The sequence below is a fragment of the Callithrix jacchus genome, chromosome 19 (genome assembly GCF_049354715.1).
Source record: "Callithrix jacchus isolate 240 chromosome 19, calJac240_pri, whole genome shotgun sequence".
Classification (NCBI taxonomy): Eukaryota; Metazoa; Chordata; class Mammalia; order Primates; family Cebidae; genus Callithrix; species Callithrix jacchus.
Genome location: NC_133520.1, coordinates 7,924,483 through 7,951,045, shown reverse-complemented (window position 1 = coordinate 7,951,045; position 26,563 = coordinate 7,924,483). Strand labels below are relative to the sequence as shown.

At 38.6% G+C, this 26,563-nt stretch overlaps 1 pseudogene across 1 annotated transcript; it reads left to right on the top strand.

Moving 5' to 3' along the window:
• The first annotated feature begins 1,805 nt into the window (after positions 1-1,805).
• Positions 1,806-21,823, top strand: LOC100415555 (TATA box-binding protein-associated factor RNA polymerase I subunit A-like; annotated as a pseudogene). The gene is made up of 8 exons (XR_013529684.1): positions 1,806-1,930; positions 3,092-3,214; positions 4,842-4,930; positions 10,312-10,470; positions 16,054-16,120; positions 16,855-16,978; positions 18,628-18,782; positions 21,573-21,823. The product of XR_013529684.1 is annotated as a TATA box-binding protein-associated factor RNA polymerase I subunit A-like (transcript).
• The last annotated feature ends 4,740 nt before the right edge of the window (positions 21,824-26,563 follow it).

Sequence of the window (26,563 nt, the reverse complement as noted above, 5' to 3'; positions counted from 1 at the left end):
TTCACTGAGGATACAGATGTGCTAGTGAAACCTTGCAAGACATAGCAGAGCTTGCCTGCTGTAGGGGGAACGGGAAGAGTGATACTAAAGGTCACGGAGTGCTGGGAGACATTAGATTTCCAGCCCAGCAATGCAGCAATTTCACTAATACCTTGAGCACTTAATTGAGAATCCAGAACCAGTCTTAGGAGAAAGAACCACACAAAAAGTAAGGGGAATATGCTAGGATTGGATTTAAAACCAATTAAGACTCATACTGAAAATGAATAATACCAAATTTGACATGACCCAAAAAATTTACCACTAATTAAGCTGCTGCATGCCACACAAAACATAATATCCTTAAAAGAAGCCAGCGCAATCCAGATTCCCTATAATTATCACCTACACATGTCCAGCATAAAATTAAATTTTATCAGATATGCACAGAGATAGAAAGATGTGAACCATAAGAGAAAAGGCAATCTATGAAAAAAAAAAAGTCTGTGAGATGATCCAGATGTTGAGAATAGCAGAAAAAAATTTAAAGTAGCTTTTATAAATACTTCCAAGGACTTAAAGGAATAGAGTCATAATAAACAGGGGATGTCAAAAAATAAATGAAAACTTTTTTTTTAAAAAAGACACATTTCAAGAACTAAGAAGTATAGAATTTGAATTTAAAAATTCACAAGATGAGCTAATCAGTAGATTGGACACCACAAAAACAACAAAAAGTTAACTTGACGATAGATAATAGAATATATTCAGTCTAAAGTTCAGGAAAAAAATGAATTGAACCTTGCTCCTCATCAATACGGAGTGGTCTTACATTCATATAATTGGAGTCCCAGAGAGGGAAGCAGAAGCATAACTGCACAGAAAAAAATATTAAGACAACGATGGCTGAAAATATTCCAAATTAACATAAAAAGAAATGGACAAATCCAGGAAACGCAGTGACTATCAAATAGGCTAATTACAGAGAAAATCACACCTAGACACGTATAGTCAAACTGTAAATAACCAACTATTGGAAAAAAAATTTTTGCAGGCAGTCAGAGAAACAAAATACATTACACATGAACAAAAGTAATAAAGTGATAGCTGACTTCTCATCAAAAACAACAGGTTAAAATCAACAGAGGGCTTAAAGTGCGATGGACAAAAATTGCCAATTCAGAATCCTCTACCCAGAAAAAAATTCTTCAAAATAGAAAGGAGAATAGACATTTTCAGATAAGTAAAAACAAAAAGTTCAACACAATAGACCTCCACTGTAAGCAATGCTTAAAAAAATTCTTCAGGATGAATGAAGATGGTGTAAGAGATGGAAACTCAAATCTATAGTTTTAGTTATGCTTTCAATGTAATACACTTAGTCATCTAAAATAATAATAATCATTTATTTCTTCCTATTCTATGGCTTTGCTCACCTGGGTGATTCTCCGGGTCTGGATATTATCGGCTGGGTTCACTCATGTGGCTGCATTCAGCCGAGTGCTCGGCCAGGGTTGGAACATTCTACTCTTTTAGTCCCTTCACCCAGCCGCCGACCTGTCGCCCCAATTTCCATTTGAAATGAAAGTAAGTCTTCCACTTTCTGGCTGAGACAGACAAAAAATGTACAATTCAGGCAAAACCAATGGGAGCAGGGCAATTTACCGTCACTTCCCGGGTCACATCCAGAAGTCACTTCCGGGGTCGAGGAGAGACCAATGAGACATCTGCAGCTGCTGGAGGGGTTAGGAGCGGGGTCGCGCCTGCCTGAAGGCCTAAGGCGGGGTTTGCGCATGCTCGTATCAAGCTCTCCTAACCCGTCTTCCGGTGAACATGTCACGTGTCTCGGAGTCGGAGACTGAGTTTAGCGGTACTGAGGGGCTCTAACGTTAGTCTGGTAAGTGCGGCGGATCTCGCCCGTGGTTCCTGCGTTTACATGGAACGGGAAGGGGTGGGTGTGTCAGAAATCATCCATGTTCTTCTATTTCCTCCTAATACTGAAACTATTGGGGTCTGAGAACTAGAGAAGGGGGATGGAGAAGCTTTGGTTGCCGTGGCAAATGCAACGGATTTTTGGATTTTTGAGGGTTTGGGAAGGGAGGATTTGTGTAACTACTCCTCAAAATACTTGATGGGTCGAATTTAAATTCAGTTGTTACTTATAACTCCTACTCCTAGCCACAGAATTTGATTTTAGAAGGTTTACTCTGGCTGTTGCAAAGAAGCAGAATTTGAGGCAGGGTAGTTGTTTAGAAAGCTAACGCAGGAATCTAGACACTGTTTTAAGGGGTCTTGAACTAGGGTAGTGCTGTAAGATTGCAGAGAACAGGGGAAATTGGGGAAATTTCGGAGGTAGTATCAGAGGTACCAATATTCGATTTCGTCTGGGGAATGAGGGAGGGGCCCTGAGCATCTTTAGGAGTACATCCAAACTCAGCTTGGCTTATGATTGTCTTTCTAGGTCCGCTTCTCACCTTCCGCACCCCTCCTCCACACACACCCCGAATTCTAGTCATGGCCAAGTAGCCTGGTGTTCTATTTCCTTTTTTTGTAACATCACCTTTCTTTGTAACGTTAGGCAGGTTTCATCATTTCACTGAGCCCCTCAGTTTTTTCAACCTTAACATGGAAGAAAGTAATATACTCACCTCAGGATCGCTGCGAGAATTAAATTAGATAATTTATACTTCTGGTACATAGTAAGGGCCTAATAAATATTAGCTACTGCTACTATTCTTACTGTACTTCTCATATTGTTTTGTTACACAAATAATAACAAAACAATATTTATTTGTAGCTAATATTTATATTAACTAATATATATGTAGCTAATTTTATTCATCTGGACTTGACTTTTTTAAATTAGAGGACAGTATCTTATTTTTCTTTATATAGGCTTGAAACATTGGTAGTTTGGTCTTTTTTTTAATGTATCATTTATTTTGGCTGTTGCTGACATAATTCATCTTTTACTTTAAAAGAGCTTACAGGTGTAATGCATTTTGCTGATCTAATTATATTTATTAGATAAAAAGATGGCTGTTTTTCTGTACAACTCAGAAGACTGGATTAAGATGTACAGAAAGTAACTGGTATTCTCAGTCTGTAATAGGTATGAGTGATTTCAGTGAAGAATTAAAAGGGCCTGTAACAGATGATGAACAAGTGGAAACATCTGTGCTCTCTGGTGCAGGAATGCATTTTCCTTGGCTTCAAACCTACATAGAAACTGTGGGTAAGTAAAATAATAACATTGAACCATATTAACTTTAAGAAGGTGGTAGGATTCAGTACAGATACAAAATGAATAACGAGGCTGGTTTAATTTTCAAGATAGGAATATATGGGGGTATTTTTTAGGCCGTAAGCCAAAGGAAAAAAAAAATCTTTTTTCTTCTAGAATTCTTTGCCCTCGGATTAATAATAGATAGTCTGTATTATGCTAGATACGCATTTTTTTTTAGTAATACTTACTGAACACTTTTATCCCTGGCATTGACTATATATTTGAGAGTCAGAGGTGGAGAAGATACGGTCTCTGCCACTGAGGAAAACATACCTAGGAAGTGTTCAGGAAGTTACTGTTGAATTGCATTGACATTATTTCTAATAGATTTGGTCATGTAATATATATATATATTTTTTTTTTATTTTTTTTTTTTTGAGACAAAGTCTCACTCTGTCACCTAGGCTGGAGTGCAGTGGCCTGATCTTGGCTCACTGCAACCTCCACCTTCTGAATTCAAATGATTCTCTGGCCTCAGCCTCCTAAGTAGTTGAGATTACAGGCAGCTGCCACCACGCCCGGCTAATTTTTGTATTTTTAGTAGAGACAGAATTTCACCATGTTGGCCAGGCTGGTCTTGAACTCCTGACCAAAAGTGATCTGCCCACCTCCGTCTCCCAAAGTGCCGAGATTATAGGCATGAGCCACTGTACCCAGCCTAGGTAAAAGAGCATTTTCTCCATTTTTATCTAATGTAAATGCAAGCATGTTTTTCTATGGGATAGTTTTCCTATCAGAATATATTTAATATAAATAAAAGAAGCAATTATCTGTATGCTGGCATGTTGAGTGGTATAGTCTGGGGAATATATTTGAACCAGCATTTTACTTATTGCCCTTAAATATGTATTTTTTTGCCCAGCCTTTTCTCCCCTTGACAGAGATTCCTTGGCTTCTAAAATTTCACTTTTATTTTTTTATATTAATCTAAGTATCATCTCATTTAATGATCTCAGCAAGTTAATACTCCATAATTTTTGTGCTAGACAGTTTAGGTAGGAGGAAACTGAATCTCAAAGACATTACACTCTTTAAGTGGTGGTATCAGGAGTCAAACCCAGGTCTGTTTGATCTCAAAGACTACGCTTTTAATCACTGAGGTATATTTTTAAAAATGAGATAGTATACTTCAAGTGCCTAGCATAGTATCTCATGCATAGTGAGTGTTGAAAAATAATAGTGCCTTTCCTCTCCTCATTTTATTTTTGCTAAATTAATGCACGTGGCTTAAGGCAGATCTGAATGAATGATATGTCAGAGATAGTGCTACCTCCTCCCTGGCAGGGAACTAGTAAGTTAAATTTCCTATAGTTATGCCATACTTGGGCATGTTTCTGTTACCAGTGTCCTATAGAGGGTCTGAGTCAGTCTGCAAGCAGATAGATTTAAGACCAAAGACCAAAATTTACATGCTTAGAAATATTTTACATGTCATAGATAGCCTGTTAAACCCAAAATACTGTTGGTCTGCAATGAGAAAATACTTGCAAGTAATATTGACATTGTTCTGGTAATTAACCATAATAGGAAAACAAAATTGCCTGACAATGACTGTATTTATTTTTCATGCTGGTAGATATCTTTTGGCATTTTGAAGGGCATGCCCGGCAAGCCCCTTATAATAAAAACTTTGAAGATGGGACGAGTCTGGATTGAAGCTGTATGGTGAGTACCTAGAATAGTGCTTGGCACACAGTGGTGCTCAAAAAGTATTTGTGGACAGGTTGGTAAGTTTCCAGATTCTTTCAGTAGCATATTAGAAGTTAGGTTGATGACGCTGGTTCTTTATTGTACATCTCTATTCCATGTAAAAATGTATTTTCCTTGACAAATTTTTTTCTTGAAGTCATCAGGCTCATGTAAGACTACTTTTTGCTCATTAAAGAATGAAATGAAAGGAGAACTTTTCCTGAGGTAACTAGACTAGGTTGGAAGACAAAAGGGTATTTTCCTAGCATTTAGGTATAGTTGTCTAAAGTTGATTTGTAATCTCAGTTGTGAAAGCTTAAGAGACAGAAGGGAGCTTAGCCTGAGAACAGTCCTCTCCTTTAGGTAAATTAAAGATGTTTTAAGGACGAGGTGTTTTGTTAGTTTCCTAGGCTAGCTGGCTGGTATTGCCACTGATCTTGAGCAGCCTTGGTGTAGAACTTATAAAATGCAGCTTCTGATTCAGAGAGCTGGGCATAGTACGCTGTAACAAGATTCCAGGTGATAGTAATGCTGCACGTTCCAGGACCACATTGAGTAGCAAGGGTCAGGTCCCCAGGTGATTTGTATGTACGTTCAAAAGTCTGAGAACTCTAGTTTGGTGCAGTCAGTAGTCTTCAAACTTTCCACTCACGTATCCCCTACTTTTTTTTGAAAAAATTGACTACTACCTTGCACAGTTTTAAGGTGTCATCTGAAAAAGTTTTACTATATGCTTAATATTTGCAAGAAATAATTTCCAGGATGTTGGTATTTTTAACTGAATATGTATTACTTTATATTTGATGGAATCTAAATAGCATAGGAATAGCAGAGGGTTGTAATGCCTTGCATTGTCATTTTAAAAAAATTATGAAAAAGCTTTTAATAGAGGGAAATTGTGTTCCTTTTTGTTGTACTTCTTGCAATAAAAGTATGCATCAGGGCCGGGCACCGTGGCTCACGCCTGTAATCCCAGCACTTTGGGAGGCCGAGGCGGGTGGATCACAAGGTCAAGAGATTGAGACCATCCTGGTCAACATGGTGAAACCCCGTCTCTACTAAAAATACAAAAAATTAGCTGGGCATGGTGGCGCGTGCCTGTAATGCCAGCTACTCAGGAGGCTGAGGCAGGAGAATCGCCTGAACCCAGGAGGCGGAGGCTGCGGTGAGCCGAGATCGCGCCATTGCACTCCAGCCTGGGTAACAAGAGCGAAACTCCGTCTCAAAAAAAAAAAAGTTTACTCCGTCTCAAAAAAAAAAAAAAAAAAAGTTTTGAGTGTCTGCTTATGTGCCAGGTGCTCTTATGATTTTGTTCTGTGGTAAACAGGTATACTGTGACTGGAAATTAAGTGGAGGCAGCTTATGGTTCTACATAAGGAAGAGCTTTCTTTTTCCTTTTCCCTTTTCTTTGTCACCCAGGCTGGAGTGCAGGGTCATGATGTCGGCTCACTGCAACCTCTGCCTCCTGGGTTCAAGGCATTCTTCTGCCGCAGCTTCCCTAATAGCTGGGATTACAGGCATAGGCCGCCATGCCCAGCTAATTTTTTGTATTTTTAGTAGAGACAGGGTTTCACCATGTTGACCAGGATGGTCTCGGTATCTATCTAATCTCAAGTATCTAATACTTGAGATTAGTTTGAAAAGCAATTGTGTGTTCACTAGGTGGATTAGGGGAGTTCACCAGGCAGTCCTGCATGGCAGGGGTTATAAAGAGTTCAGTAGCCCTATGTCCGATACTTGAGTTGCTCTAAAAATCACTTGGGTAGAGGTCAGGGGAAGTAGGCTGGGCCCTGTATCCCATACTCAAGGAACTTGGATTTTAATTCTGTAGTCAGTGGGAGCCATTGAAGGAGTTTGTGTAAATGACTAACAAGATGTCTTTGGTCCCCTTGAAAGATGGATTATAGGGATGCAGGAATGGAGAGGCCAGTTTACCAATTATTACAGTATTTGGCTGTACCTAAATGATTAATTGTAGTTCTCATTATTCTCCTCTTTAATGTCTTCCTTTCTTCTAGTACTCATTCTTTGTGTAATTATTCTTCCTGCTTCTCCTGTATCAGGGATACACTTTTTTTTTTTTTTTTTTGAGACGGAGTTTCGCTCGTTACCCAGGCTGGAGTGCAATGGTGTGATCTCGGCTCACTGCAACCTCCGCCTCCTGGATTCAGGCAATTCTCCTGCCTCAGCCTCCCGAGTAGCCGGGATTACAGGCACGTGCCACCGAGCCCAGCTAATTTTTTGTATTTTTAGTAGAGACGGGGCTTCACCATGTTGACCAGAATGGTCTCGATCTCTTGACCTCGTGATCCACCCGCCTCGGCCTCCCAAAGTGCTGGAGGGATACACTTTCTATGTGAACTGAAGCCATTGTTCAACATCCCTTATTAAGATATTTTCTCTAAGCTTATATAATGTGTATAAAATAGTAATATTTTGAGCCGGCAGCTCCTCTCGGTGGATCGCAGGCTACAGATGAAGTTGTGCGCGCCCTGTGCCATGTTCAGCGCCTCCCTAGGCTCCTTGTTGGGGTGCGTGCTCAGCCGCCGGGAGCGGGGGGGGGGGGGTGTGGGGGCGCCCGGGAAGCCGCCGTGGGGCACGAGCGCCAAGCAGCTCCCGGCCACAGCCGCACCAGGAAGGCGGGTGGGCGGGGCGCGGTCCGGCTCCTCAGCTGCGGCAGCAGCCTGGACATGACGAGCTGAGGAGCGGGGACCCCCGCGGCCGTCCGGGAGGGCGGTTTCGGGCGCGGCTAAGGGGACAAGTAGCTGGGCTCAGCCCGCCCCCGCCCCGAGGTCCTCCTGCCGGGCACCCTGCAGTCCGCGGGCCCGCGCGGCTCTCGCCTCCTGTTCGTCCCTCTGCCCTTTGAAAAGGCCCGCAGCGGCCCCGGCCCTGTTGTTATTGGCGTAATTACGGTTCACGATGATTGTTCAGCCCTCCTCGCCCCAGATTTTGGCCCTCTCTCCTCCAACAGTTAAGTCTTTAAACGGAGTATACGGTGTCTTTTTGTTCATTTAGGTCTTTAAAATTTTTTTAACCGGATCACTTTTCAGAGTAAAATTTTACATCTCTTTTTAAAAATTTATACCCATTTTGTAACTTTCGATGCTTTTGCAAATGGCATTGCTTTCCTAATTTTATTTCCTGATTGTTCATTGCAAGTATATAGACATAGAGTTGATTATTGCTTTTTGATCTTGTACTCTGCAGCCTTCGTGAACTCATTTATTAGTTCAGTAAATTTTTAGTGGATTCTTAGGAATTTTCTGTGTACAAGACCATGTCATCTACAAATGGAGATAGTTTTTCTTCTTTCTTTCCAATCTTGGGTGTCTTTTTGTTATGTTCTTGCTTAATTGTCCTGGCTGGAACCACCAATATAATGAACAAAAGTAGTGAAAAAGGACATCTTTGCCTTGTTCCTGATTTTAGGGGGAAAGTATGCAATCTTTTATCATTTAGTTCCATGTTAGCTATGGGTTTTTCATAGATGCCTTTTATCGGATTGAGGAAGTTCCTTCTAGTCCTAAATCATTGAGTGTTTTTATCACGAAGGGTTCTGGTATTTTTTTCATACAGTTTTTCTGCATCTATTGTGATGATCATGCGGTTTGGGTCCTGTATTCTTTTGGTATGGTTTAGATCAGTAGGTCACTATGTTATTATTTGCATTAGCTGATTTTCATATGTTAAGCCAACCTTGCATTCCTGGAATAGATTCCACTTGGGCATGATATTTTTTTTTTTTTTTGAGACGGAGTTTCGCTCTTGTTACCTAGGCTAGAGTGCAATGGCGCGATCTTGGCTCACCGCAACCTCCGCCTCCTGGGTTCAGGCAATTCTCCTGCCTCAGCCTCCTGAGTAGCTGGGATTACAGGCACGCACTACCGTGCCCAGCTAATTTTTTGTATTTTTAGTAGAGACGGGGTTTCACCATGTTGACCAGGATGGTCTCGATCTGTTGACCTCGTGATCCACCCGCCTCGGCCTCCCAAAGTGCTGGGATTACAGGCTTGAGCCACCGCGCCCGGCCGGGCATGATATTTAATGCTTTTTATATGTTGTTGGACTCAGTTTGCTAGTATTTTGTTAAAGATTTTTGCAGCTATATTCATAAGAGAGACTGATCTTTAGGTTTATTGTGTTGTCTTTGTTTGGTTTTGGTATCATGGTAATACTGGCTTAGAATAAGTTGGGAAGTATTCTTTTCTGTCCTTTTTTTTTGGAGAATTTGTGAAGAATTAGTATTTTCCTTTAAATATTTGTTGGAATTTACCATTGTAGCTATCAGGAACTGAGTTTTTCTTGTGGGCAGTTTTTTATATTCCTAGTTTAATAGAAGTCCTCAGTACTTAATCAGTGTTAAAAGATCTTTTATTTTTGGGCAGATAAGGATGATTATGCTTACAGCGCAGTAGCCCAAGATGCGTTCAACCATAGCTGGAAGACGTCTGTAAATATTTCTGCATTGATTAAAATTCCTGGAGTTTGGGACCCTTTTGTGAAGAGTTATGTAGAAGTAACTAGAATTTTCATAAAATTTATTGGTTTTATTTTGTCAAAAGCCTGTACAGTGACTGCATACCTAATCTTTATTGATCAGAAAGAAACCACTGGAAAAAATAATTTAGAAGAAAACAAAAATATGGCATCTCTTTTTTGCTCTGAATTTATTTTCACCACTATAAGGCATTGTGACCAAATATCTGTAAAATAAATAGCAGTATAGTTGTAAATGTTAATTCAATCTTATTCTTGTTGAGCTTAAAATAAATGCAGTAAGGTAGTTTATGATTTGGTGGGATATAGAAGGAAAGAGGACAAAAATCCAAAAGTGGGTCGCAATATATGAGATGAACAATGATGGCTTTTTGGAGGTTCATAAGAATGTCCTTTCATCACAGAGACATTGTAAAAGGACTGAGGGCCTTGGTGCCAGGCACTAGGAATAAATCTTCAAAATAATTTGCTTTGTGAAAATTAATGAATGCTAATGTGATGATTGTGTTGTCAGAAGGTGATCACCAAAATCATAACCTGGAAATTCCTGTTTAAACATGGGTACAGAATGAAATGAACTATAATTCCTGTGCACTCCTTTGTGGCTGCAGTTATGTAGGGCACTGAGGTTAGCTGCATCACATTTTCAAGGATTAGTATTCCCTGCTTTGAGGACTCTTATTTTTTATAGGAAGAGTATTTATGTTGAGGTTGTTGCATTTTTTATTAATGGTAACAAAATACAGGGGAAAAAAGGGAGCTTTGTCAGTTTGTGCTTTTTAAAAAATATCCATCAGTCAACTTATGCTGTATATTATCTTACAGAATCCAGCTAATATATTATGATTTATTTTATATAGTTGCTGGAATTCTATGGGGATCGAGATGGAGCCCAAGAGGTACTCACCAATTATGCATATGATGAAAAGTTACCATCAAATCCAAATGCCCACATCTACTTACACAACTTTCTAAAGAGACAGAAGGCACCAACATCAAAATTGATAAGTGTGCTTAAGGTATAGGATTTTTATCTCAATGTTTGAACAGGGTTGGGAATCTACATTAAAACATTCTTAGGCTATTGCTTTCTAACTTTTGTAGCATCTGCAGAAAATTACAGTAATGTGCGGTACACTGAGATAAACGAGAAAGTTGGCTCCAGCTGCCATCTCCACGTAAGTATCATCCCCACTGTCCCCTGCTGCCCAGGTGAGACTGAGGGGAGAGGATCAGGATTTCAGAAATCTTGTGCAGCCCTGGTTGGAATGCTCTGCATTGATATTTTTTGAAAATCAACTTTATTGAAATTTAATTTTCAGACAGGAAACACTTAAGTATATTCTTGGATGCTTCACATTCATGAACCACCATGGCAATCAAGATATAGAACATTTCTGTCACCCTCGGAATGCCTTTCATTTCCCTCTGCAGCCAGTCTGTCCACACACCCCTGGCCCCACACAATCATCGATAAGCTTTTCGTCACTATAGATTTTTACCTCTTCTGGAATTTCATATAAATGGAATCTTATGTATTCATTTTTATCTGACTTTTCTTGCTCAGCATAACATAGAGATTCAGCCATGTTACTGTGTATATTAGTAATTTGTTCCTTATTACTGCTGAGTAGTATTGCATTTTTATGCATTCACTTCTTGATGGACATTTGGGTAGTTTTTAATTTGTGGCTATTATGAATTATGCTGCTAAGAACATTCACGTACAAGACTTTGTATACGCATATATTTTGATATCTCTTGGGTAGCTACGTGAGAGAGGAATTGCTGCCTAAGTGTAGTAAGGAAAGTATATGCTTAACTACTTAAGAAACTGCCCAGCTGTTTTCTGAAGCGACTGTACCATTGAGACTCACATATCAACATATGAAAATTCAGTTTGTCCACATGTGTGCCAACAGTTGGTATTGGAGGTCTTTCGAATAATAACCTCTCGGGTGTATGTAGTGGTTTCTCATGTGGCATTAAATTGTATTTCCCTAGTGACTGATGATGTTGAGGATCTTTTAATATGTCTATTGGCCATTCCTATATCTTCTTTTGTCAAGTGTCCAACTACTTAGTCTATTTTTGGGGAGATCAGTTGTCTTCTTATTGATTTGGAAATGCTTATATGATCTGGATATAAATCCTTTTTGAAGAATATGAATTATTAATATTTTCTCTCCGACTGTGCCTTGCCTTTTGGTTTCCATAGTGGTATCTTTCAAAGAGCAGAAACTTCCAATTTTGATGTTCAGTTCATACATTTTTTCTTTTATGGTTAGTGCTTTTTGTCTAAGAAATCTTTGCCTATCTCAAGTTAATAAAGAATCTCTTCTATTTTTTTTTATTCTAGATGTGTTATATAGTTTTATGTTTAGGCCTATGGTAGATTTTTAGCTATTTTTTTGCGGGTAGTGTGAGGCAAAGGCCAGGGTTTATTTTTTCCCATATGGTTGTTCAGCACTATGTTGAAGACTCTCCTTTCTCCATTTAGTACATTTGGAACTTGGTTGAAAACCAGTAGGCTATATATGAAGTCCCTCGTGTTCTAGTGATGTATATTTCCACATCGATACATGAAAATTCAGTTTCTTGGGCCAGGCGCGGTGGCTCAAGCCTTTAATCCCAGTACTTTGGGAGGCCGAGGCGGGTGGATCACGAGGTCAAGAGATTGAGACCATCCTGGTCAACATGGTGAGACCCTGTCTCTACTAAAAATGCAGAAAATTGGTTGGGCGTAGTGGCGTGTGCCTGTAATCTCGGCTGCTCGGGAGGCTGAGGCAGGAGAATCGCCTGAACCCAGGAGGCGGAGGTTGCGGTGAGCTGAGATGCGCCATTGCACTCCAGCCTGGGTAACAAGAGCGAAACTCTGTCTCAAAAAAAAAAAAGAAAATTCAGTTTCTCCACATCCTTGCCAATACTTGGTATTGTAGGTCTTTTGAATTTGAGCTGTTGCATTAGTGGTTGTGTAGTACTATCTCATATGTCCTTAATATGATTACTGTAGCTTTGTAGCAAGTCTTGGAATCATATCATGAAAGTTATACAAATGTGTTCTTTTTCAAAATTGTTTTTGGCTTTTCTAGGTTCTTTAACTTTCCATGTATATGTTATAATTGACTTATCTGTAGTTACAAAAAGGTCTTGCTGAGAGTTTGAATCTGTAGACCAGTTTGAGAGAATTGACATCTTCACAGTATTGAGGTTTCTAAAGTGTAAACATGGTATTTCTCTCCATTTATGTGGGTTTTTCATTTCTCTCTGAACTTTGTTTTAGATTGTAGTATATGTATTTTGTTAAATTTGTCCCTGTTTCATGGGGTTGTATATAATACTGCTTACGTTTTTAAATTGTAGGAAAATATTTAGAAAAATAAATGTTACCATTTTGATCATTTTTAAATCAAATAATTTAGGGGCATTAAGTACATTCATTCGAAATTTTTTGCAACCACCATCACTATTTCCAGAATGTTTTCATTATTCCAAGTAGAAACTACTCATTAAACAATAACACCTCATTACCCGCTCTTGCCAGCCCCTGAAAACCTCTGTGCTAATTTCCATCTTTGTGAATTTGATTATTCTTAGGTACCTCATGTAAGTGGAATCATACATTTGTCCCTTTGTGTCTTGCTAATTTCACTTAGCATAATGTTTTCAAGGTTCATCCATGTTGTAGCATATATCAAAATGCCCGTCTTTATTTAAGGCTGAATAATATTCCATTTTATGTACCTATGACTTGCTTATCCATTCATTTTTTGGTAGACATTTTGGTTCTGTCTGTTGTTTGGCCATTATAATAACGCTGCTCTAAAGATGAGTGTACTTTGAGTCCTTCCTTTCACTTCTTTTGTTTGTGTACCTAGGAGTGAAGTTGCTGCCTTATGTGGTAATTCCTTAACTTTTTGAGGAACTGTCAAACTGTTTTCCACAGCAGCTACACTATTTTACATTCCCGTCAGCAGTTCCACATCCTTCTATTCTCCATCGCCTTTTTTTGGTCATTGATATTCTAGAGCAGGGGGTCCCAAAACCCTGGGTCATGGACCAGTATTGGTTTGTGGCCTGTTAGGAACCAGGCCACACAGCAGAAGGTGAGCGGCAGGCAAGTGAGCATTACCCCTGAGCTCTGCCTCCTGTCAGATCAGCGGTGGCATTAGATTCTCATAGGAGCAGGAAGCATATTGTGAACTGCACATGTGAGGGATCTAGGTTGTGCTCCTTAATGAGAATTTAATGCCTGAAGATCTATCACTGTCTCCTGTTACCCCCAGATGAAGGAAAACAGGGCTCTCACTAATTATGGTGAGTTGTATAATTACTTAATTATGTATTATAATGTAATATGAAGTACACAATAAATGTAAAGTGCATAAATAATGTAATCCCGAAGCCATCCTCCATCCTCAGAGGCTGGTCCATGGAAAAATTGTCTTCCATGAAACCAGTCCCTGGTGCCAAAAAGGTTGGGGACCGCTATCCCAGTGGGTGTGAAGTGGTATCTCTGCTTCATTGTGGTTTCGGTTTGCATTTCCTTAATGTCTAGTGATGTGCATCCTTTCATGTGCTTATTGGCCATTTGTATATCTTCTTTGGCAAATGTCTATTCAAGTCCTTTGCCCCTTTTTGAATTGGGTTGTTTGTTTTTTGTTTTTTGTTGTTAAGTTATAGGAGTTCTTTGTATATTTTTTGTTCAGTTTTTAATCATGGTATTTTAGAGGTGTAAGACAAAGATCTTTTTCAACCTAAAGAAATGACAGAAAGGTTATTAACTGTTTTATTTTAAAAGTCTGATTATCTTTAATCTATACTTTCATGATCAAAATTGGCATTATCAAACCTTCAGATGTGGAAACTGTGTTTTATGAATTTTTCAACGGACTTTATTTTACTAAACAATCCTTTGTTATTATTTAAAACAGGGTCCCACTCTGTTGCCCAGGCTGGAGTGCAGTGGCACGATCACAGCTCACTGCAGCCCCCAAACCCTGGCTCAGATGATCCTGCCACCTCAGCCTCCTGAGTAGCTGGGACTACAGGCACACACCACCACGCCCGGCTAATCTTTTGTACTTTTTGGAGAGATGGGGTTTTGCTATGTTACCCGGGCTGGACTAAATAATACTTTTAAAGTTGCTATTTTTATTTTACTCTTAAGATAACAACTTTTGACTAATTTATGTTACAAAATATTAAGGATTGTTACAATAAAAGCAAGACTGTGCTTTCACTCAGGTTATCAATCACTAATGGTGTTTTCGAAAATATATTTTTTAAATGCTACAGAAAATAACTATGTTGAATACTTATCTCATTCAAGACAAGATGGATTTCGAGAAATTCTGTTTTTTTATTTAAAAAATATAGTATTTGGAATTAAGATCTCAATACATGGGGTTAATAGCAGATTGAACATAGCAAAATAGAAGATTAATAAACTGCATAGAAAATATCAGGCTAAACCATGGAGAACAAAAAGGATGAAAGGTGCAGAAACAAGCATACAAGTAAATTGCTGAAAAGATCCGACATACTTGTCACTGGAGTCCTAGATGGAGAACCTCTGAATAGAAGAGAAGCAAAGAAATTATTTAAAAACCCTAATATTTGAAGAGCTGATGGCTAAGAATTTTTCAAAACTAAGGGAGGATTTCTCGTGTTCTGGTGATGTGCCATTATTTGATCTGGGTGCCGGTTACCTAAGTGTTTAACTTAACTGATTGGATGTCATGATTTATATATATTTCTACAGCATGTTATATTTCAGTAAAAAAACTAAGTGAATTGAGCCATATGCAGAATTCTATAAAATCATGAGACATATGTGACTTTCGTAGGAACCCAGTTTCAGTAATATTTCTGATATTGGTGTATTGATCTTGATTGATCTTAAAAATGATTAAGAGAAATTAACAAAATTTACTTTTTAATTTTGTTAGAAATTATTTCAGTGTAAGGTCAAAGCACTTCAGTAAGCAGACAGAATGAATTCATTTCTAATATTAAATGTTAAAATGAAGAATACAGTTTTACTTTAAATTCTGTTTTTGAATATTCATAAAAATCGTCCTTCCTATTTTTAAAAAGAAAAACCTTAAAATTTTTTATTGTGTAAAATGTTGTTAAAATATTTGCTCACATAGCCTTCATAATCTGTGAAATCTCCTTCCAGCCTTTTAGTTTTTTTGCTTTATATAAATGTCCTGTGATTTTTCTGTTCAGTAAATAAGTATATTTTCTGTGTGATAATTGATTTTTTCTTTATATTTTTCTTCAGTCCTGGCTTCTGAAAGAAATTATTTTAAGTTCCGTAGCCTGGTAAACAGTATAGTGTGTAAATGGGGCAAGTAGTCCCTGTCTGTTTCCCTCGGTTCTCCTGACTATCTTGTTAGCAGAAACTTAAAAAAAAAAACAGTTTTATGGAAAATGCTTTTCTACACTTAGATTGAAACTAGAATAAAAAGGTATTTTAAAGATACTCAATAAACTTAGAGTGTATTAGACAGTAAGGACTTTATTTTTAAAGTAGCTGAAATTTGAGAAATGCTTTTACAAGTGTGTAAAAATTACAAGACTGTTCTTTCTTTCAGATTTTGTATCAGATTGTGCCATCTCATAAATCGATGTTGGAATTCCATACATTACTTAGAAAATCAGGTAATAAGTAAAGTGTAGACAAGCTATAGACCAGGGACCAGCAAACTATGGCCCATTGGCCAAATCCACCCCTTGCCTGATTTTATAAATCAAGTTCTGTTGGAGTTTATTTGTTTATATATTGTCTGTGGCTGCTTTGGCACTGTAGTGACAGAGCTGTGTGGTTATGATAGAGAATGTATGTCTTGCAAAGCTTAAAATATTTACTGTCTGTCCCTTTATAGAAAAAGTTTGCCTACTCCTGTTATACAATGAAGGCAGCAGTTTGCAAAAGAGAAATGGCTTCAATATAGAATTCACTCCATTTTAATCCCTACTAGATTTCAGCACACCATAGAAAAGAGTATATTCCTTCATAGAAGGAAATCAACTGGCTAAGCCCAAACTGGTCCTAGGACCGCCTGGGTTCCTCTCTGAATGTAAGAGAACATGTATAAAATGCCCACACAGGGCAGGTACTTTAGCTGTTCTCAGTACAGGAGTGTAACTCGTATTGGGATCAGACTCATCACCATGCCCTCATTAACATGGATGAAATTACTGAGTTTTTTAGATTCATCACAGGAGTAAGAGCATAGTGAATTTTTAAAAACTCTTAGAAGGCTTATGATTCAGTATTTTATCAACTATATGAATGTAAAGCACATGCACAATTGATAAAATACATACACGTATATTTTAGCTTGGTACACTTTACTGCCTTGTGTAAACTTGGACTGTTACAACCATTACAGAAAAGGAAGAACACCATAAACTGGGGTTGGAGGTATTACTTGGAGTCTTCGATTTTGCTGGATGCACTAAGAATATAACTGCTTGGAAATACTTGGCAAAATATCTGAAGAAGACCTTAGTGGGGTAAGAAACATGAAGTATTTATTACTAGATCGTCATAAATAATTTCCCAATATTTTAGCTAATATCTATTAGTGTTTAAACATCTTTGTTTATGTTTTTGAATTTCTTGAACTTTGTCCAGCTGTTCTCTGCATACATTTTCTTCTGAAGCAAAGAAATACAGAGTCATAAGGAAAACATACAAAAATTCTATCAATTTTTTATGCTATCAAAACAAATACTGTACTTAGCAGTACTGTTTGCTAAGGAATACATAGGTGTTTCCCATTGGAAATAAAGACTAGCAGGGATCACTCTCTGCTAAAGACTCTGTGATTTGTGCATCCTTAACTTGGAAGACCACGTGAGAAGCAGCTTTCCTCCCACCTGTGTTTGATCATTTTCAGTGGCTATTCTTAGGACCCCACGAGGTCATCGTACCCTATTTATTCAACAGATACTCATTAAATCCATTGTGACTTGGGTATCTAAACGTGTACCTCTGATCATAATCTTATTAGCATCACATTTTGAGTAAAAGAAAATGAGTTTCTGGTTATTTTTACTTAGTGTGTGATAAGAAGGGATATCACAAAATGGTTTCATATATTTATTATATCCATTTTAGGTGTTAGGCAATTCCTTATCAGTTGGAACTTGTTTCCGGCTTCAGAGCTGACTGGTCCTGATGGAACAGTGCTGTTTATAAAATGGCTTTGGTGTCGTATGTGGATGCACTCCCTATAAACCCCTTTCTAAATCTCAAGCACTGAATAAACTACTAGATTATAAGGTCCTTAAAAGCAAAGAGGTTCATGTTTTTGAACTTCTAGATGTTCTACCATAGGGGGCACATGGGTGCTAAGTAACTACTTGTTCAATTACAGAGATCTAACGTACATCACAGACTGTAGTTAATAATACTGTATAGCACATAGGAAGTTTACTAAGAGTAGAGTGCAGGTGCTCCTACCACACACAACAGTTAACTATATGTATATAAAACATGTTGTATACCTTGAATATGTACAGTGAAAGAATTATTCACAGACACATAGCCTTGCCCGCATTTAACAGTTAAACCTATGTGTTCATGTGTTTGTATAATAATGGCATCTTGATTTGGATAATAATTCATGGCAGCATATAATTTTAAGTAAGGTTTTACTTAAGTAATAGTAGTAGATAAAATGATTGAATATTTACTATGTACCAGACACTATGCAAAGAGCGTTACATGAGACCTGCCATACCCTACTACTGGAATAATTGAATCTTAATAATAGTCCTGTGAGATCGGTAGCACTGATGTCCTCAAGGACACTGAAGCTCAGAGAGGTTCAACAGCTTGCCCCAGGATCACATCGATAATAAACGGAAGAGCTGATATTTGAATCCAGGATTCTGGCTTTGAGTCTGTTCTGTAACTACTGTGCTGAATAAGGTGTCTGTTTAGTGAAATGGAGAGTGGGATATGGAGACGGAAGAGAACAAAAAAGGATTTGCTTCCCTGCTGTTGCCAGTCATGTGTTCTGCCTTTGCCATATTCAGAATTCAGTTTGGAAACGTCTTCCCTGTCATCTTTCCATAGACTCTAATGGAGTCTAAATTCTGATAATATAGATTTGTTCCCATCGTTGACCTTCTCTTTTCACATTTTTCTTTTCCAGAAACCACCTTGTGTGGGTTTGAGAAGAGTGGAACTCCAGGAAAAGCTGGTGGCCACGCTTTCATTTCAGCTACTTTTGGGCAAAAAGTGATTGGAAGGAAGACACGGCTTTGGCCTGTGAGAAAGCCTTTGTGGCTGGATTGCTGTTAGGAAAAGGTACATGTTTTTTTTTTCTTTTTATCTAGACACAGTTTTTTGGCTAAAGTTGAAATTACGAAGTATGGCCATCATTTAGAGCTTACCTGGTATGGTACCTGAAAATACTAGGCACGTAAGAAATGACTGCTTGAGGAAAGAATGAATCCAGTTCAGTAGTTTTGTATTATTGATTGTGATTGGTTTTCACCTTCTGACTTGAGTGTTGCTAGGGGGCATTAAGATATGTGATACAGACTTTTCACAATAATTGACCATTTAGCCTTGGTTTTATAGAAAGTTTACTGAGATTTTTTTACTTTATTAAATGTATGAAAATATCATTTACTGACCTCATTGTTCTTTAATAGCTCCATATTATACTAATATTTACTTATCTGTTCCTGAAAGCGTGAAACATTTCCTCCGCTTAAGAGAAAAAAATACCTCCTACTAGCATAGGAAAAAAATCCTCTTCAAAGAAAAGGGATATTGATTTTTTCTTCAAAGAAAAGGAATATTTTAGGTGGTAAAACTCTTACCTGCTTTGTACCACTGAAATATGAAAAGGTGGCCAGTACTGAAATGAAACTGCCACGAAGTGTGTCCAGAAATGAAGAAATAAATCTTCAGTGACCACTAGCAAGCAGTCCATTGCTGTGGAGTTTAAGGTGTGCTGAAGAGATTCTCCAACTCACTTTTGAATATGGTTTCTATTATTTTTGAATTAGTAGTCTCAGTGAATGTAATAAAATGTGATTAAGAAGAAAATAAGCCGGGCGCAGTGGCGCATGCCTGTAGTCCCAGCTACTCAGGATGCTGAGGTGGGAGGATCCCTTGAGTCCAGGAGTTCTGGGCTGCAGTGTGCTATGCCGATCGCATGTCTGCACTAAGTTTGGCATCAATATGGTGACCTCTCAGGAGCAGGGAACCACCAGATTGCCTAAGGAGGGGTGAACCAGTCCAGATCAGAAATGGACCAGGTCTGAACTCCTGTGCCGATCAGTAGTGGGATTATGCCTATGAATAGCCACTGCACTCCAGCCTGGGCACCATAGCAAGACCACATCTCTTAAAAAAAAAAAAAAAAAGAAAAGAAAAATTCTCTAATACACTGATGACAAGGAACAGAAAGGTGATTTGGATTGTCATTTTTCTACTTTATGAGTGGAAAGGCATCTAGCACAATTATCTAGAGGTCTCTGAGCAGAGTAGGAAGATCTGGGTTAATTTTGCAGTTCTCTCTCTCACTTGCTATGTAACTTAGTCAAGCAATTAGCTTTTAAGAGCTTCTTCTGTGAAGTGGGCATTGTGATACCCATCTTATTGTTGTAAGTATCATGTGAACATCGCATCAAAGTGCTTCATAATTTCTAAAGTACTCTACAAATATCAGGTATCAGTTACTCCCGCAAGAGCCACATCTCCTCTCAAGCTGTTAGTGTGGGGTTGAGTCAGTGTATTCGTTAGTTCTTCTTGCTCTGGTTACCAACCTTACTTTATAGGATTCAAATTCTGCCTTTGCTTTGTGCTTAGAGTGGGGTATGGTGGCTCCCTTTCTTCCTATGCCCTGCTAAAAGCAAGCTAGGCTCATTTCTCCTTGGAGGGGCCTTTTCTTGTTGGGATTGAAACTACTTGGTTGCCCTGGGATTCCAGCTCTCCGGTGGACTCGAGAGTTAATACTTGAGGTTTATTAAGCTTTTTCTCTGTTGGGATGGGAACCGAGTTATTCCCAGCTTTCTGTGTAGGTAGAGGCAAAATTCTGTTGCAAAGTATTTTTTTTTTTACTAAGGTGAGTATATGTTTAGAAACACAAATTATTTTAGTAATACTACAGGCACCACTGCTTCTCAGCCAGTAAAACATTACCAATTCTGAGCTGGGTGCAGTGGCATGCAGTGCTCCTGTAATCCTAGCTGCTTGGGAAACTGAGGTGGGAGGATTGCTTGAGACCAGGAGTTTTGAGACCAGAGTGTGCCACATAGTGAGACCCCATCTCAGGAAAAACAACAAAACAAAATATTAGCAATTCTGGCATACTAGTTTCTGGAATGGTAAAAATGGTTACTATAGGTACAGTATATGTCCTTGAATTTTCTCAGAGAAGATATTGCATACAAGCTGAAACTGTAGTGAAGTTAAGTTTTCACATGTGATTTATGGTCTTGTCCATTCACCAACTCTAAAAAGAACTCAGTATCCAGTTTACTTTTTTTTTTTTTAAAAGAAATATGATTCATTTGTCTGAAGTATTTGACAAATACTTGACAGTCCTTTGTGTTGTAATGAGCATGAGGCACCTCTGTCAGAGAAACATGGTCTCTGCCTTGCTGCTTGCTACATGGCTAGAATGAAGAGATACTGTCTGACCATTTCTAACCTATGGTTTGTTTATTCTAATCCTTCACACCAAGATTTTCTACAGAGAACTTTCTTACTGTTATAAATGTAACTTTGGCTGATTTATAAGCTAACATTGAGAAGGAATCTATGCAAATGCGCCTCTAGAGAAGGCTCATTTAACACGTGACTGTATATAATATGCCTGTCCCCATCGCTGGGGTCTAGGAGGAAGGTAGAAACAAATTAAAGTCTGTGCTTTAATTATGAGAGATTAGAAACATCTTTGTATATAGGAGGAAATACATGTCATTGGACACTGAGAATATGCTTAGGCCATGTTGCTGTAGATACTAATTTATTTTCATATTCATTAGTGTGCCAGAGTTAAAGCAAAATTTTAAAACTGTAGAAATATACTTGAGAAAAAATGATGAGTATTAAAACATTTTATTTTGCTTTACTTTTTAGGTTGTAGGTATTTTCGGTATATTTTAAAGCAAGATCACCAAATCTTAGGGAAGAAAATTAAGCGGATGAAGAGACCTGTGAAGAAACACAGTCTTGTAAATCCAAGACTCTGATGCTGGATTTTAGTTATTTCACAGTAGTAGCTACACAGTGAGCAGCTCAGAGTTACTGAATGTATTTATGTAGTGTATTAAGAAGCTTATATGAGTCTAAAAAACTTATTTTTATATATTTTAATTTTATTTATAGCTAGAGAAACAATATTACTGCCTTTGCTCTTTGTAAATATGTCTGTTTTCTTTTTTGTAATGTTCAATGTTACATTTGTTAAGGAATAATTCTTTAAATGAAAAAAATATTTAACTAGAGAATATAGCTCTACAGCAGTTATTGTTTGCAAATAATCTTCCTCTGGCTACTGTGTAATAAAATACCACTTCTGGTACTGTGAAATGAATTGGCATTCTTCTTTTTATTCTAATTAATCAATTTTAGGTATACCACCATGAAGAAATATATATTGGTGATGAGTTCTGTTGAGGAATTTTGAAAAGAGAAGGATTTAGAAAAAGACATTTTCTCTTTCAGTATAAAGACATGACAGTTTGGGGCAAAATATCCTCCTGCTAGAGAGAGACCTTTGACTCTAGAGGCTAATTTGGGTCACAGCGTGTAGAGGTCTGGCTCTTTTCAGCTGGCACTGGCCTGACTTTAAAGGGCTCTCGGCTTTTTTGGTGCCTGGCACAGCAGTCTAAGACACACTTAGAACTCACGTGTCCCCTTTCCTTTTTCTCTTGGAAATAGGATGTAGCAGCATGTAGCTGGACAGTGGAGGAAACTCGCCAGTGGAAACAGTAGAGGCAACTGTCCCTGAGGACAGTAAACCCGCAGGAAAAGCCTGGTCAGAAGCCACAGCAACTTTCCTGGAACATGAGCTGAGCTTTGTAACATGATGGGATGGTTGGCACAATGGCGCTTCTTCAGAAACGCTTTGGCTTTTATACATTTACTGCTGAGATAACTAGTAATTGAGTTCCATGACGGCTCCCTAACTTCAGAGCAAGTCTAATATTTAGATGGCAAGACACATATGTTTCCCATTGGCTTATATTCCTACTGATTTTCAACCATCTGCAAGAAGATTAGGGGACAAATTATGCTTTGTCAATAGTTTATATTTCAATATTACTTAGTAAGAAAGGTCTATCAAGAAAGAAGTACTTACAAAGTACATGTAAAATGAGTAGGTGTTCACGGAACCTAAGTGAACCAAGTAAAAACTACCACATAAATAGGGCTAGCTTTACTCTCGGGAGACCATGATTGGGTTGGGTAGGAGTTCTCTAAAAGACCAATACTCCAGGAATGAAATTCCCAGATGACGTGGAAAAAATCTCAAAGCATAGCCCAAGATCTACTTCCTGAAACTTTTAGCCAACAGCTATAAAATAGGATTATGATTTCTCTTGATCTCTAAGAAAATGGAGGTGAGGATAAAAGAAATGAGTAGGTATGATTCTTGGTTTCCATACAAAACTGTCTCTTAACATTTTTACATCAAATGTTCTTATCTAATTGTTCAGTAAGAGTAGTGCAGTTCGCCTGTGAACTTCTTTTTAGGTCCATTGATGTTTAAGCTGCTTCCATGAATAATGGTGATAGCTAAAATTTATCAAGCACTTTGGGTTTTACCTTTGATCATATAACCACCACAATTCTATGAGTTATTACTATTTTACCAATAAAGAAAATGAGGTGATTGGAGATGAAGTAACTTGCCAAGGTCACAGTTTGTAGATGTTGGCACCAGGATCCTAACCCAATCAGTGTGGTTCCAAAGATCACACTATCACATAGTAGCTGTGTGACCTCCCAGTGCAGTCGGTGTTGACTACGTGCAGAGCACTGAGCTAGGTAGAGTGAGGCAAAACAGCGGAAGCCAGATCTGCTCCTTTCTGCTTGCCAGCATCGTTTCACAAAGCCCCGGACCCTGTGATGACATGCAACTCTCTGGAGAGACGCCTTAAAAACAAAACAGCCTAGAGCACAGGGCACCCCCACGCCTCTTGCCTGAGTCACCACATTCCTTAAAAGTTAAATGACCCCAGTCCTTGCCTTTTCCTACACGAGATGATGTCTGATGGGATTAGTGATTATGCTTCTGTCATCCATAACCAGATGTACTCTTAACCCCCAAACCTTGATGAGATTCTGCTTGAATGCAGCTTTTGAGCAGGCTTGATGTGATTTGCACTGTAGGGAACTCCGCCACCTGTATAGAAGCAGTGAGCTGACATACTGTGCTGGAACGGTCCGAAAGGACTGCTTGCTTATGTGGTTACCACTTACAGCCATTCCTCATGACTACTTTAAGACAGTAGCAATAACTAAAGGTAATTTAAAGTCTTGTTTTCTCATTGAAACCTCTGAATGTATATATTTACGATGTACAGCTTGATATTTGATATACATTGTGAAATCGCTACAATCAAGCTAATTAATATCTTCATTACCTCTACATAATTACCATTGTGTGTGTATGTATGTGTGATGAAAAGATTTCAGATCTGTCTTTAACAAATGACACGTATGTCATATAATACGGAACAGTCATCACCATGCTGGACATTGGATCTCCAGAAATCATTTATCTCGTATAACTGAAACTTTGTACCATTTGACCAATATCAGTCTATTTCCCCTTTCCCTCAGTCCCCGGCAACCATCTTACCCTCTGCTTCTGTGAATTTGGCTCTTAAATTTTACATACAAGTGAGATCATGCAGTATTTCTCTCTGTGTCTTGCTTATTTTAATTTTGCTCAGCATAATGTCCTCCATGTTGAGAATGACAGGATTTCTTCTTTAAGGCTAAGTAATATTTAATCATATTTTTTATATGCCACATATTTCTTCATCTGTCAAAGGCCATTTAGGTTGTTTCGGTTGTTACCAGTGATGCTGCAGTGAACATAGGAGTGCAGATATCTCTTTATAATCTTGATTTCAGTTCCTTTGGGTGCATATCCAGATATTTCTGTTTTCAGTTTTGTTGGGGGAAGCTCCATATTGTTTTCTATATTTACATCCCCACCAGCAGCACACAAGCACTTCCTCTTCATCCTCACCAGTACTTATCTTTGACCCCTGGTACTATTCATCCTACCAGGTGTGAGGCTGTATCTTCTGGTTTGATTAGCGTTTCCCTGGTGACTGGAGCTGTTGAGCACGTATTCATATACCTGTTAGCTATTCAAATTTCTTTTGAGAAGTGTCTATTTCGTTCCTTTGGCCTTTTTTTTTTTTTGAGACAGAGTCTTGCTCTGTCGCCAGGTGCCAGGCTGGAGTGCAGTGGCACAATCTTGGCTCACTGCAGCCTTCCTCCTGGGTTCAAGCAATTCTTCCTCAGCCTTCTGAGTAGCTGGAATTACAGGCAGGTGCCACCATGCCCAGCTAATTTTTGTATTTTTTTTTTTAGTAGAGATGGGGTTTCACCATTTGGCCAGGATGGTCTCGATCTCCTGACCTTGTGATCCACCCACCTCGGCCTCCCAAAGTGCTGGGATTACAAGCGTGAGCCACCGTGCCCGGCCCCTTTGGCCATTTTTTAAATGGAATTATATTTTTGGTGTTGGGTTGTTTGAGTTCTTTGTGTATTTTGTATTATTATTAGCCCCTTAGCTGATGAATTATATGGAATGTGAATTATATCTGTAAAGCTGTTACACCCCATTCCCTTCCCACCTCCCCTCAAAAGGAAAGAAAAGCATGTTCTGTGGAGTCTGAAAAGCCTGGGTTCAAATTCCAGCGCGGCCGAAGCCCCGCCCACCTAGCTGGGCCTCACCTTTATTCTGTAAAATGGGATGGTCTGGAAAGGTTGATGTAAAATGCTGAGCGTGGGTCCTGGTAAATGCTTTTTCTCAATAAATAGAAACACTGTTTAATATTAACATTTTTGAAAAAGGAAAAGCAACAAAAATAAGGAAAAAAACAGGTGTGCCCCTTTGGACCCAGTTATTTACCCATATTTACAGCACAAGGGCTTTTCCTGCTGGATTTAATTAGAATCTCTGTATTTTAAATATTCCAAAAGGAAACAAGCAAGACCCTTGATGGATAGTCTACAAATAATATGACTAACGTCTGAATAAGTCGATCCAAGATTCATGCTTCTAAACTAATCTGCCAACAAATGAGAGTCTACTCAGTCCCACAGAAAATACACAGCAGTGTGTATGTTGTTTTAATAGTTATGAAGGTAGCCGTTAGCTCAGTGAGTAGAGGCAGCTCTGTTTCTGCCCGTCAGTCCCACTGTGAACACCACTGCCAGCTGTTTAATGACAACTGCTATCATGCCTACACCAAGGACTCCCAGATAATCCTACCAGTGGAGCTGAGTGTTCAGTCAATACGCTGCGGTAGGGTGCATCCAACACAAAGTTTTCTAAATGAAGAACAAGTAAAAGTGATTACTTTCATTCTTTTTGGGTACATCATGATGGAATGAAAAGATCTGGGCTGTAATTCAGAATACCTGAATTGTGTTGCCATCTCTGTTCATCTAAACTGGGGCCCTAAAATATTTCACTGAACCCCTCCTGGACTTAATTCACTCATGCTCACTGGTACTATGGTATCTACCTTGCTTACATAATTGTCTTGAGAGAATTGAAGATCAAATGAAATGCAGTGTGAGAAAATACTTTGTAAACTGTAGTGCTTCATGCAGATGAGTTGTACCTTCTCTAATCTCAGGTACATCTATTCATCTTTAGACTGAGAGAGGGAGATGGCTGGAGGCACACAGATAGTTACGTCAGTAAGCTATACGAGAAGCTACTGAGCTAGAACATTTCTATTTACACTTTCTCTGTTCTATTCCATGACGTGATTTAGGATAAACACCTGACTCTCAATATCACTTTTTAAAAGGCACTTGCATCGGGCGCGGTGGCTCACGCCTGTAATTCCAGCATTTTGGGAGGCCGAGGC